This window comes from Schistocerca serialis, chromosome 12 (assembly GCF_023864345.2).
Source record: "Schistocerca serialis cubense isolate TAMUIC-IGC-003099 chromosome 12, iqSchSeri2.2, whole genome shotgun sequence".
Taxonomy (NCBI): domain Eukaryota; kingdom Metazoa; phylum Arthropoda; class Insecta; order Orthoptera; family Acrididae; genus Schistocerca; species Schistocerca serialis.
Genome location: NC_064649.1, coordinates 43591881 through 43606235, shown reverse-complemented (window position 1 = coordinate 43606235; position 14355 = coordinate 43591881). Strand labels below are relative to the sequence as shown.

At 45.0% G+C, this 14355-nt stretch overlaps 1 protein-coding gene and 1 non-coding gene across 3 annotated transcripts in view; one reads left to right on the top strand and one right to left on the bottom strand.

The window, feature by feature from the left end:
- Positions 1–14355, bottom strand: part of LOC126428129 (all trans-polyprenyl-diphosphate synthase PDSS1) — an 804750-nt gene that overhangs the window by 225404 nt on the left and 564991 nt on the right. The window lies entirely within an intron of this gene.
- Trnar-gcg (transfer RNA arginine (anticodon GCG)) lies at positions 10348–10422 on the top strand. Its single transcript has one exon. It is a non-coding gene; the product is annotated as a tRNA-Arg (tRNA).

The following is a 14355-nucleotide window of genomic DNA, read 5'->3' as shown; positions in this document are numbered from 1 at the left end:
TACTTGAACCTAACTAACCTAAGGACATCACACACATCCATGCCCGAGGCAGGATTCGAACCTGCGACCGTAGCAGTCCCGTGGTTCCGGACTGCAGCGCCTAGAACCGCACGGCCACCGCGGCCGGCTATGGGAAGATGTCATCGTATAGTGACTGTAGGGAGATACAAGATGACTTGGACAAAATTTCTAGTTTGTGTGATGAATGGCAGCTAGCTCCAAAAGCAAAAAAAGAAAAAAAAGTAAGTTTTAATGCAGGTGCTGCTCGTGTGTTGGGGATCTGTGCCAGATACGTAGGATTAAAGGAAGACATCGAAGCAATTTAGAGATGAGCTGCTCGATTTATTATCGGTAGGTTCAAACAACAGGCAGATCCTTCGGGAACTCGAACTGTAATACCTGGAGGGAAGGCGATGTTCTTTTCGAGGAACACTATTGAGAAAATTTGGAGAACCGGGATTTGAAGCTGACAACAGAACGATTCTACTGCCGCCAACGCAAATTTCGCGTAAGGACCACGAAGATATGAGAAATTATGGGATACGGAGGTGTATTGACAGTAGTTTTTCCCTAGCTCTTTATGAGAATGGAACAAGAAGGAAATGACTTAGTAGTGGTACAAGGTACCCTCTGCCACGGTGGAGACGGGGGAGCGATGAGGGTAATGATAACTACCTTCCAGAAAATTTTGTTAAACATGTTTCTATTGTTCGTATATAACTTCCATCTTTCTGGTCTTTCTGAAAATGATAAGGAATGCTACCAAATTACACAGTACATGAGTTGACAAAAAATATGGAAACACTGAGAGAAATGCATACTAATGAAGACGTACTGAATCGAAGGGGGGGGGGGGATAAGAAATTAAGGTACATCTTTATTAAAGTAAAGGATCAGTTGATAGGATACGTCCTGATTCATTACGGATTAGTCAATGTGTAATGGTGGAAAGTGTTGCAGGGGGAAACGGGGAGGGGGGGGGGGGGTTACAAACCTGCTGGCGGGAGCGGAGGTAGGTTTGACTACAATAAGCATGTTCACGCGGATGATCGTTGTGGTAGTCCTGAAGAGGCTTTCACAGAACAAATACTGTGGTGACGTGCACCAATCCAATCTTCGGACAAAGACGACAACAACAACAACAATTCACCCATGCATCCAACTAATTAGTATTGTTTGGGAGTCTGTCATGTTTCTTTTACTCAGAACGTGTTTCGAAGCGCAAATAAACACTAAGCTAAGTTGTACAATTATCTGCGAATTCCATACACACAGCTGACTGATCCATGTATTGAACAACGCTCCGTTCAGTTAGTCATGCAGGCATGTCTCTCATGCCATCACACGCTGCCCTGTGCCAGTAAAACCAGATCTTATACAGAGTAGCAAGCAACCGGCTAGTTGTGTAGAAACGCAGAGCGACAGAACAGGTTTCCCCCAGTGATTTAATTTTCTCGGAGTCTTCCACGCATCGCTGCGCCGCTGTTCCGTACAGGCTACTGACACAGCGTCTTCCACAAGGCAATAAAAACTCCCCACAGTAAACATATGTAAGCAACGCGCCGGTGTACCTCACTTAGCTGCCAAGCGGCGCTGATCATCCGTGATGCAGATTAATGGCACCTCTCCAATGCGAATCGCAACACGCTTGCCAATGGCTTAGTGGCTTCGTCCGCCAACGCATATTGGCCACAAAGAGCGATGTTGCGTAATGGTTAGCACATGTAACTTACATTCGAGAGGTGAACGGGTTAAGTGCTCGCCTGATGATTGGCTTTTTGTCAAATGCTGTGATGTTTCCTTTGGAAAAAAATAACGGTTCTCCTCCGGCTCTGCACGGACGTGGATATCCTCAGCAAGTATTACTTTGTGGTTAAAAGGTACAGGACAGTGTCAATCTAAAGACTTTTCTCTATTTGCATTACACGCGATCGATAATATTTATAGTTATTTAAGTCAGTTTTACTTCTCTTTTGAGACCGTGTGTCACATCATTGGCTTCAGCCCGAAGTGTCCTGGAAAGGGTAGATGCGTTGTTGACATCCGCAGGGTCTGCAGACGGTAGCATGCCTTTCTACTGGTTTTCCCCACAATTACACGTGCTCCTGGCAGTTGTACTATCAGGAACGTGTCCTGAAGACAGGCTATGTTGCAGTAAAATGTGGTCACGATCGCCTTATATATTCTCTCTCTCTATGCAACGTAAATTACGAAGTCGGACTTCAGCAGGTCAGAGAAATCCTGCTTACAGATCTCCGGTGCACAGAACGCGTTAAAACGCGAGACCTAAATTTCTCCTGGCGTATACAATTTTCAAAAAAACTCACGGGAATTTGGCCAGGTAATGTTTACAGCGACGGCCGATATATCGGCGGGAATACTCTCCGCCATTTTAAAGGCACAAACTGCAACGGACAGGCGATGTACAGGCAAATTTAAAACCCCGGTTGTTGGAGTAATTCAGGAAAGATAAAAAACACACACAGACACACACACACAATGAACACTAGTGCCACCAAAGATGATCAAAGTCAGAGGTATCGATAGCGAACTAGCAAGTGAGGTAACATTGACTCTGTCCCTCTGTTTTATGACAGGATTTATGGCAGGATTCCAAATAGAGTTTAAGCAAAAACCTCCATCCCTGTTTACAAGGTTTCTTGCTAATTTAACCTAAACAGCCTGCTTAATAACATTGTCCCAATAGCTGGACGTGCATGCCAGTATCTCGGTATTGTTATACAACATAGGTATGCAAAACTTTAACACCCGCGGACGCTGAAAAAAGATTTGCGTTTGTACAGTAGGTAAGACACTTTCACAAGCAGTTCGGATGCGCATCGCATTTTTTCCATCTGCGAGAATCTCTACACAATGAATTAAATTCACTGAAGTAAAATCCTGATCTTGCGTCTGAGAACGATTCTGCGAAATATCATTTCATGCAATTGCCATCTTCATTATTTTATTGATGCTATTCAGTTCACATCCGTGAATTTGATTCAAGGGAATGTTCTGATCAGTCAATCTGTGTTAGTAATTCATTTATGTGCAGTGTAGATAAGAAATATATAGACAAATTATTAGAATTGATCAACTAGGTGTCAACTCGACTTTTCGACAGGAGTTGATGACAGTGAATGTCGTCGAAATGTCGCGCCCTTTTGTCCTACTTCCTCGGCTGGAAGACCGAGAGCTCAACACTTGTTACACTTTCGGGATAACCTACTCTATTGCAGATTTTCAGAGGTTGTTTGCCGACGTTTGAAGAGTATTTTGACAGAAGGGATCAATGATCCTCCAGTAACGGCTTACTGAAGTACTTCACTTCGTGCTGTTTGTTTACCTCTCCATCCTACCGTTTCCCATAACACATCTATTGTTCGCCGAGCAAATAACAGTTTTTGAATTGTTTTCGCATTGAAAGTTCATATTTCACTTATATAAACATACCTGTATGTAAATGCTATTAGTGGGGGTCGTGGAGGTTAAAAAGTGCAGGAGGAGTTATATATCCAATAAATAATTGAGTACTTAATGTGCTTGCTGCTCTGGAGTCAAGAAATTGGCACAAGAAAGGAAATCCTTAAGACTCGTACCACACCAACCAGAAGAAGACGAAAATAGCAGACGAAAATAGCAACTCAACAGCAGGTTCTATGGCTTCATTTATGTTACACGCAACTTTCCTTTCGATTTATTTGTTAAACAGTATTTTACTCTTATCATATCAGATTTTAGGGTCTACTTTCAACTTCACTATATCACGCTTTTATCTGTTAAATGTTGCGGTTTCTCTGTACTGGAGGTAAACACATCATTCAGTGACGTCGTATTTTATTCGACGCATTTAAAGAGATCATTTGGTCAGACTCATAACTGGCACACTTTACTGTAATAACGAAATTCTTGTGATGTATCATTCACAATTTATAGCGTCACTCAAGCAATCCGTTTTTTAACACTTGGGTATCCGTGTCTGTACACACATTATTGAAGCCATCACAGCGTAATGTTTGATTTATGTTAACATTTCTTATACAAAGATGACGCAGACACCTCGTCAGAATCTACAAAGGTCTAAAATATCAACAATAAATCATACGAGCACGAAATATTCCTGGTTTTCTCATCACAAACTGTACAGAAACTCTGAAAGTGTGTGTGTGTGTGTGTGGTATGACAAGGAACTACCATGACATCTTTATAATAGCTGAAGCTTCTTTTCGAGTACGTTACTGGCGCAGCGTTGATGAGGAGTGACATTACGAGAAAACAGAAAACTGTCGATGGTTAAATCGTGATATAAGCATGCAAACTATACTCCATAATGACACGCATGGCTCTGAGCACTATGGGACTTAACATCTATGGTCATCAGTCCCCTAGAACTTAGAACTACTTAAACCTAACTAACCTAAGGACAGCACACAACACCCAGCCATCACGAGGCAGAGAAAATCCCTGACCCCGCCGGGAATCGAACCCGGGAACCCGGGCGTGGGAAGCGAGAACGCTACCGCACGACCACGAGATGCGGGCAATTACACGCATTCTACTTACGTTAATTACCCTGTAAATAGATCGTGGATGGTTGCGGACTTTTTAGAGATATTTCAAATGCAATTTCGTGTAATTTCTCGAGAGGTAATTATACCCTAATGCGGAAAATTGCTCTCTCCATTATTCGTGATCAGCCGTGTAACGAACCGCAGAACTGGCTGTAGAGTGTTACCACCCCATTACAACGACTAAGAGCATCAGAAGTAACAATATTTCATTATATAAACTGGCGGCTTTCTTCTCTGTTTATTATGGCGCGGTAAACCTTACTTTCTCCCAGCGGAGAGTTCGCCTCTTGCTCTAGCATTGAAGTCTCCGCGGATTCTTCTGGGATTATTTGTGATATTTTTTACAATCACACTGTGAAATCGGAGACACATCAGAATTATATGCACGGTGTTTCAGGGGATCTAGGACAGTCTAAATCGAATCTCCAATTATTACTGGTTACAAAGATACGGCTGTTAAAACGCAACCCAAAGAAATACTCACGAAAGGCGTTAAGCAATGGTATTAAATTCAAAGTTAATTTTCAAAAATTTTACGTCCATCAATGGACTTTCGAATTCTCTTGACAACACCACGTGTAGCTTCTCTGAGGTCGTCTTGGACTTCTTTTATAGCGGCGGTACTATGCATAATTCAAACGAAGTCTTTGTACACTTCGCCTTCCAACCATCCCCACAGGCAAAAATCTATAGAGGTAAGGGCCGGGGACCTCGAAGGCCAAGAATTGAGACCATTTCTGCCGATCTATCTTTCGAGGAATATTAGGTTTAGATGATATGTCACCTGACCGCTAGAATGGCCACTCTATAAGAAAATATGCAGCCTTGTACCCAAAGCAACTCTTCCAGGTGCTGGAAGCTCGTTTTCGAAAAAGTCTAGATAACGGGTTCCTACAGCACAAGACGGTAACGCAGCGGATCCAATAAAGTGAGTATCTGTCATGTCACACCACATATTTACAGAGAAGCGTTATTCAAAATGTGTCTATATCGTCGTACCACTTATGTGAACTACGAGTGTTGCTAATATCATGAATGAAGGTGACTTATCAGAAACAGCATTGGTGGGATTACTCGGCAATGTGCAACTAGTCGACGACAAAATTCCTATTTTCTACCTTCATCTTCTTTTCGAAGGGGTTGAATCCGCTGGAAATGATGTTGTTGATCTTTCGGATTATGAATAGTGTTGCCCCCATAAAATAACGTTAAGTCATCCTCAGAAGGGCTACACATTATGTTATCAAGGGAATTCGAAATTGTACTGAAGACGGAGGTGCTCGGAATGCCGGAATGAATAAATACAGGTCCTGCGTGGTTTCTAAGGGAATCTTATACCATTGTTCCTGCAAAATAGTCGCAAGTGCAGGCAACGAAGATGGAGGCGCATGGCGACCAAGCATCCTTCTCTCCAACGTAGATCCCAAAACCTCGGTATCAATTGTAACTATTCACGGTCTCTGAACGTACAGCCATGTAAAAAAAAATCACAAAAGCTCTATAATATTGATATTTGGTAACTGTGATAGCCAAGGTAGGTGTCACAATTCAATCTCGTGTCCACAAAACCAGGCCTGGACGATGTGAGCTTTGTGAACAGGGGGGTCCAGTCGTCTTCGAACACACCATCACCATTGGGATCAAACATTGTACCATGGGAAGGCCCACGGACTACCATGATATGGCTGCCAGATCAAGATCGAACCTCCGCCATATTTCATCTTGGGACGTAAACCCTGCCTGAAGTCGGAAACCGTGTGGAAACAAGGCTCATCCGACAAAATGACTTTTTTCCATTGTTCCGCAGCCCACGTTTTATGGCTTCGGCATTAATTTTACGTAAATTTGCATCAATGATGAGTGAATTCCAGCTCTCCGGCTATTCCTATCTTATGGATCTTCCTTCGAGTTGGTTTGGAGGTGACAAGGTTCGCGAGTGCGGCATTTAGCTCTGCAGTGACTTTTACAACTGTTGACTTCTTAGTTTTCGTCACGATTTTCTTTATGGCTCGTCTCTCACGATCACTGAACGCACACTTTCATCCGCGTTGTCTGATAGTAGATGGTGTTTCTCCGCTTTCCCTGAATGCGTTATAAATCATGAAGACGGTGCCTCTTGAAACATAAAACACTTCGGCTATAGTGGTTACGGAAGCACCCACTACATAAGCAGCAACAGTTTGTCCACGTTCGAATTATCTCCTACATAATGCACTCATAGCGACACACAACACTTTTCTGTGCGTGACACACCTGCTATATGTACTGAGGACATTGCACAGGTGCCGTCCATGGTCAAATACGACAGCGCAAGCTACAGGCTTGTCTAGCATCTGCATTTTAAGTTGAAGCATGCACTTCTCACGGGGTTTCCATAGCTTTGTGCAGTCCCTAACAGTTGTATATCAGTAATCAATAAAATTGGATCTTTGTTGTAAGGATGTTTTATTCGAATTAGTCTATGCTACTTCTAACATATTTACTGCTCCATTTGAAAAACCCTTTAAGTAGATTAGGAGCACTATTGTGCAGCTCCTTCCCATACGTTACACCCTAATCTTCCCTCAGAAGTATCATACACTCCTGGAAATTGAAATAAGAACACCGTGAATTCATTGTCCCAGGAAGGGGAAACTTTATTGACACATTCCTGGGGTCAGATACATCACATGATCACACTGACAGAACCACAGGCACATAGACACAGGCAACAGAGCATGCACAATGTCGGCACTAGTACAGTGTATATCCACCTTTCGCAGCAATGCAGGCTGCTATTCTCCCACGGAGACGATCGTAGTCCTGTGGAACGACTTGCCATGCCATTTCCACCTGGCGCCTCAGTTGGACCAGCGTTCGTGCTGGACGTGCAGACCGCGTGAGACGACGCTTCATCCAGTCCCAAACATGCTCAATGGGGGACAGATCCGGAGATCTTGCTGGCCAGGGTAGTTGACTTACACCTTCTAGAGCACGTTGGGTGGCACGGGATACATGCGGACGTGCATTGTCCTGTTGGAACAGCAAGCTCCCTTGCCGGTCTAGGAATGGTAGAACGATGGGTTCGATGACGGTTTGGATGTATCGTGCACTATTCAGTGTCCCCTCGACGATCACCAGTGGTGTACGGCCAGTGTAGGAGATCGCTCCCCACACCATGATGCCGGGTGTTGGCCCTGTGTGCCTCGGTCGTATGCAGTCCTGATTGTGGCGCTCACCTGCACGGCGCCAAACACGCATACGACCATCATTGGCACCAAGGCAGAAGCGACTCTCATCGCTGAAGACGACACGTCTCCATTCGTCCCTCCATTCACGCCTGTCGCGACACCACTGGAGGCGGGCTGCACGATGTTGGGGCGTGAGCGGAAGACGGCCTAACGGTGTGCGGGACCGTAGCCCAGCTTCATGGAGACGGTTGCGAATGGTCCTCGCCGATACCCCAGGAGCAACAGTGTCCCTAATTTGCTGGGAAGTGGCGGTGCGGTCCCCTACGGCACTGCGTAGGATCCTACGGTCTTGGCGTGCATCCGTGCGTCGCTGCGGTCCGGTCCCAGGTCGACGGGCACGTGCACCTTCCGCCGACCACTGGCGACAACATCGATGTACTGTGGAGACCTCACGCCCCACGTGTTGAGCAATTCGGCGGTACGTCCACCCGGCCTCCCGCATGCCCACTATACGCCCTCGCTCAAAGTCCGTCAACTGCACATACGGTTCACGTCCACGCTGTCGCGGCATGCTACCAGTGTTAAAGACTGCGATGGAGCTCCGTATGCCACGGCAAACTGGCTGACACTGACGGCGGCGATGCACAAATGCTGCGCAGCTAGCGCCATTCGACGGCCAACACCGCGGTTCCTGGTGTGTCCGCTGTGCCGTGCGTGTGATCATTGCTTGTACAGCCCTCTCGCAGTGTCCGGAGCAAGTATGGTGGGGCTGACACACCGGTGTCAATGTGTTCTTTTTTCCATTTCCAGGAGTGTAGATTCATAGAGACACCATAAGGGAAAGAAAGGGAAAAAAAGGAATTATCCAAATGGGATGGAACTCTGTAGATGAGATGTACATGAACAGACAAATGATCAGAATTTCAGAAAAACTGGATGAATTATCCAACAGAAAGAGTTTGACAAATTGAGCAGGTCAGTAACGCGTTGGTCCTCCTCTGGCCCTTGTACGAGCAGTTACTCAGCTTGGGACTGACTGATAAAGTTGTTGGATGTTCTACTGAGGGATATCGTGCCAAATTCTGTCCAGTTGGCGCGTTAGATCGTCAAATTCCCGAGCTGGCTGGAGGAGGGCCTTACCCATAATACCCCAAACGTTCTCGATTGGAAGGGGGGAGGGGTGGGTGAGATCTGATGACCTCGCTCGCCAAGCTAGTGTGTGGAAAGCACTAAAGCAATCAGTAGAAACTGTCTTCGTGTGTGGCCAAGCATATCTTGCTGTAATGTAAGCCCAGCATGGCTAGTCATGAAGGTCAACAAAACGGAGCGTGGACCAACGAGTTGTTGATTTGTTCAATTTGTGACGCTCTTTCAATAAACTATCCAATTTTTCTGAAACTTTAATTAGTTGTGTCTCTCTACATATACATCACATACATACGATTTCCGTCCCATTCGGATAATTCCTTTGTGGTGCATCGTATTTTTTGTCTTACGAGAGTGTATGTCTAGAATGGTAAGAGGAATGCGGCATTCACTTGGGTAGCAGTGTTTATTAAACTGTGTAGGTAACGCCTGTCGCTGCCCTATCTAAATGCTTACCGCGGCGTGACAGATGAGCCGGTAGGAGCCAGTGGAGGCCGAGATTATCCAAGGCCCCACTGCGGCCGTGGAGGCTATCCCGTCTGGTCACTGCCGCGGCGGAGACATCCGGCGTAGACGGAGGAGCGATTCGCGCAGACGGCGGGAATCTTTTATTCAACGCGAATGGCGCGGGCCAGCCAGTGCGTAGTTTTGCACGTAGCCTCCATGAATCATGCATGGCAGATCGGCTCTGGAATCTACACGGGAGACCTGCCGAATTCACAATAGCCACTGTGTATGAATTTTCGCTTGACTTCGGCTGGGCGAGGTCTACCCGCCTCAGTAATGGATGCCAACCTTGACTGCCACATTGAGAGGCTTAAGAGTGGGTAAATACTGAAAGGAATAAGCCTCGCATTTCTGAAAGGCGGGAAGGGGGTAGGAAGCTCAGGGCTTATGCCCCGTACATGTCTAGGTCATCACAACAGGAACTGCAGAACCACGTCTACAGTCATACTTTGCAAATAACCTTACGGTGTGTGGCAGAGGGCACTTCCACGTCGACTGTCTCTTCACTCATCCACCGTCAGTATCAGAAATTCCATTTTCAAAGTCTCTGGACAACGTCTCTGGTTCGAGCTCTACGTCTATATCCACGTCTACATCTACATACATACCCCGCAAGAACACCGTATGGTGGGTGGCGGAGTGTATCCTAACCAATACTAGTCATGTCCCTTCCAGAAACTTCCTGGCAGATTAAAACTGTATGCCCGGCCGAGATTCGAAATCGGGACCTTTGCCTTTCGCGGGCAAGTGCTCTACCAACTGAGCTACCCAAGCACGACTCACGCCCCGTCCTCACAGCTTCACTTCTGCCAGTACCTCGCCTCCTATCTTCCAAACTTAACAGAAGCTCTCCTGCGAACCTTGCAGAACTAGCACTCCTGAAAGAAAGGAGTTTGGAAGGTAGGAGGCGAGGTACTGACAGAAGTGAAGCTGTGAGGACGGGGCGTGAGTCGTGCTTGGGTAGCTCAGTTGGTAGAGCACTTGCCTGCGAAAGGCAAGGGTCCCGAGTTCGAATCTCGGCCCGGCACACAGTTTTAATCTGCCAGGAAGTTTCATATCAAATGGCTCTGAGCGCTATGGGACTCAACTGCAGTGGTCATCAGTCCCCTAGAACTTAGAACTACTTAAACCTAACTAACCTAAGGACATCACACACACCCATGCCCGAGGCAGGATTCGAACCTGCGACCGTAGCAGCAGCGCGGCTCCGGACTGGAGCGCCTAGAACCGCACGGCCACCGCGGCCGGCCCAGTTTCATATCAGCGCACACTCCGCTGCAGAGTGAAAATCTCATTATGTCCCTTCCTGTTTCCTCGGAAGTAGAGCGTAGGGAAAACGACTGTCTGTGTGCTTCCGTACGAGCCACTGTAAACCTATCTTCGCGGTCCTTACGTGAAATGTACCTCGGCGACAGTAGAATCGTTCTGCAGTCAGCCTCAAATGCCGGTTCTCTAGATCTTCTCAATAGCGTTCCTCGAAAAGAAACGTCGCCTTCCATCCAGTGATTTCCATTTGAGATCCCGAAGCGAGTTAACCATCTTTTAGGGGGCCAACACTATTCGTAATTGGAATTTTTTCGTTGGTCAATTTCAAACTGCCGAGTAATCCCACCAATACTGTTTATTAATGAAGTCACTTTCATTCCTGTTGGTATCATTAGTACTCGTAACTCGTGACGCTCGGCACACATGTCTGTTCTCCTACGCTCTCTAGCGGGCGCCATGTCTTCTTCTGCATCGCAGTTCGACTTTTTAGCCTTATGCCTATTACGTTTCCTGTCGGCATTAAGTTCTTAACTGATGAAGCTTAAGCTTCAATTGTCGATACACGACTGGTAGGTCAAAGTCAAGTTGTAAATATATAGGCCTACGCTATGGATTGGAGATTCACAATTTAATGCTGTTACTTTATTGGTTCAAATGGCTCTGAGCACTATGGGACTTAACATCTGAGGTCATCAGTCCCCTAGAGCTTAGAACTACTTAAACCTAACTAACCTAAGGACTTCACACACATCCATGCCCGAGGCAGGATTCGAACCTGCGACCGTAGCGGTCGCGCGGTTCCAGACAGAAGCGCCTAGAAACGCTTGGCCACTCTAGCCGGCATTACTTTATTTATTTATTAATTAGATTCTTGTAACATCTACCATATGTAAAATGAAATTTTGTTCACTTCTGCATCTACATCTACATAGATACTTTGCAAATCACATTTAAGTGCCTGGCAGAGGGTTCATCGAACCACTTTCACAATTATCTATTATTCCAATCTCGTATAGTGCGCAGAAAGATCGAACACCTATATCTTCCCGTACGAGCTCCGATTTCCCTTATTTTATCGTGGTGATCGTTTCTCCCTATTTAGGTCGTTGTCAACAAAATATTTTCGAATTCGGATGAGAAAGTTTGTGATTGGAATTTCGTGAGAAGATTCCGTCGCAAAGAAAAACGCCTTTCTTTTAATGATGTTCAGATCAAATCCTTTATAATTTCAGTGACACACTCTTCCATATTTCGCGATAATACAAAACGTGCTGCCCTTCTTTGAACTTTTTCGATGTACTCCATCAGTCCTATCTGGTAAGGATCCCACACCGCACAGCATTATTCTAAAAGAGGACGGACAAGCGTAGTGTAGACAGTCTCCTTAGTAGATCTGTTACAAGTTCTAAGTGTCCTGTGAGTAAAATGCAGTCTTTGTTTAGCCTTCCCCACAACATTTTCTATGTGTTCCTTCCAATTTAAGTTGTTCTTAATTGTAATTCCAAGGTATTTAGTTGAATTTACGGACTTTAGATTTGACTCATTCATCGTGTAACCAAAGTTTAACGAATTCCTTTTAGCACTCGTGTGGATTACCTCACACTTTTCGTTATTTAGGGTCAATTGCCAATTTTCGTATCATAAGAGTATCTTATCTAAATCGTTTTGCAATTTGTTCTGATGACTTTATTAGTCGATAAACGACTCCGTCGTCTGCAAACAACCTAAGACGGCTCCTCAGACTGTTTCCCAAATCGTTTATACACATAAGGAACAGCAAACGGCCTATAACACTACCTTCGGGAACGCCAGAAGTCACTTCTGTTTTACTCGATGACTTTCCGTCAGTTACTACGAACTGTGATCTCTCCCACAGGAAATCACAAGTTCAGTCACATAACTGAGACGATATTCCATAAGCACGCAATTTCACTACAAGCCGCTTGTGTGGTACAGTGTCAAAAGCCTTCCGGAAATCCAAAAATACGGAATCGATCTGAAATCCCTTTTCAATAGCACTCAACAGTTCATGCGAATAAAGAGCTAGTTGTGTTTCACAAGAACGATGTTTTCTAAACCCATGCTGACTGTGTGTCAACAGACCGTTTTCTTCGAGATAATTCATAATGTTCCAACACAGTATATGTTCCAAAATCCTACTAGATATCAACGCTAATGATACGTACCTGTAATTCAGTGGATTACTCCTACTACCTTTCTTCAATATTGGTGTGACCTGTGCAACTTACCAGTCTTTGGGTACAGATCTTTCGACGAGCGAACGGTTGTATATGGCATAATTCCGAAATGCGTCAGGACAAGAAACAATGAAGAAATTCTATTCTCGTTAGCGCCTATAACGAGAGACGTATATAGAGAAAGCAATATGTTTCCAGACTCTTCTTGAAACATACACTCCCGGAATTTCAGTTGTAAACCTCTCCGCCAAGCACAACGCCTCTCTTTTAGGTCTACCACTGAATTTTCTTGAGCATTTCCGTAATGCTCTCGCGTCCATTAAACAATCCTATGACGAAACGTGACGCTCTTCTCTGGATCTATTCTATCTCTTATTAAACCTACTTCGTAAGGGATCAAGACTTATCAGCAATTACCAGAATGTGAAGTTTGGAAGGTAGGAGACGAGGTACTGGCAGAAGTAAAGCTGTGAGGTCGGATAGTGAGTCGTCCTTGGGCAGCTCAATTGTTAGAGCACTTGCCCGCGTAAGACAAAGATCCGCAATTCGAGTCTCGGTCCGGCACACAGTTTTAATTTTCCAGGAAGTTCTTATGAGCAGGTCTCAAGAATCGGTCGAGCAAGTGATTTTTAAGCTACGTCATTCACGGAGAAATTAAGTTTCTTTAAGATTCTCCCAATGAATGTGTCTGTCATCCGTTTCCCACAATTTGTTTTATGTGAGCATTCTACTTTACGTTCCTTAGGATGATCAACCCTTCATAGGTTCAAATGGTTCAAATGGCTCTGAGCACTATGGGACTCAACTGCTGAGGTCATTAGTCCCCTAGAACTTAGAACTAGTTAAACCTAATTAACCTAAGGACATCACAAACATCCATGCCCGAGGCAGGATTCGAACCTGCGACCGTAGCGGTCTTGCGGTTCCAGACTGCAGCGCCTTTAACCGCACGGCCACTTCGGCCGGCCTTCATAGGTTCCGGTAGTTACTGCTTCCAGTAATTTTTCGTCAATAGTAGAACAGGACAGTAACTAATACCTACCATTATTTATGTGCAATAACTCGCATTTACTTACGTGAAATAGACAAGAAATGAATAGACTCTTTTGAAATGTGGTGTCACAGAAGAATGCTGAAGGTTTGGCCAGTAAGAAGCTTTAAATGCATGTAGGGTGCGGTAGTTATTCGGTGATTAACTTGTGCACGATGGACTTGTGTGGAGAAAAAAAAAAAAAAAAAAAAAAAAACAGTCTTTCGACTAAAGACCGCCACAAGAACAAAAATAACAACAACATTCTAACAGATGCGCATTAGTGTCTACTGATCCCCAGACGTGTTTCGTGCCTGTAATTAACAGAATTCAATTTCTCCGATGCTAACAGTAATGAGATTACATGAAAAGTCACCATCTTTCTTCCACCCTGAGGTATCATAGGAAGTCTGGCTAATTTAGTGCTCTATTGGGTATGAAACGCATGGAGCCACCCCCTTTGACGT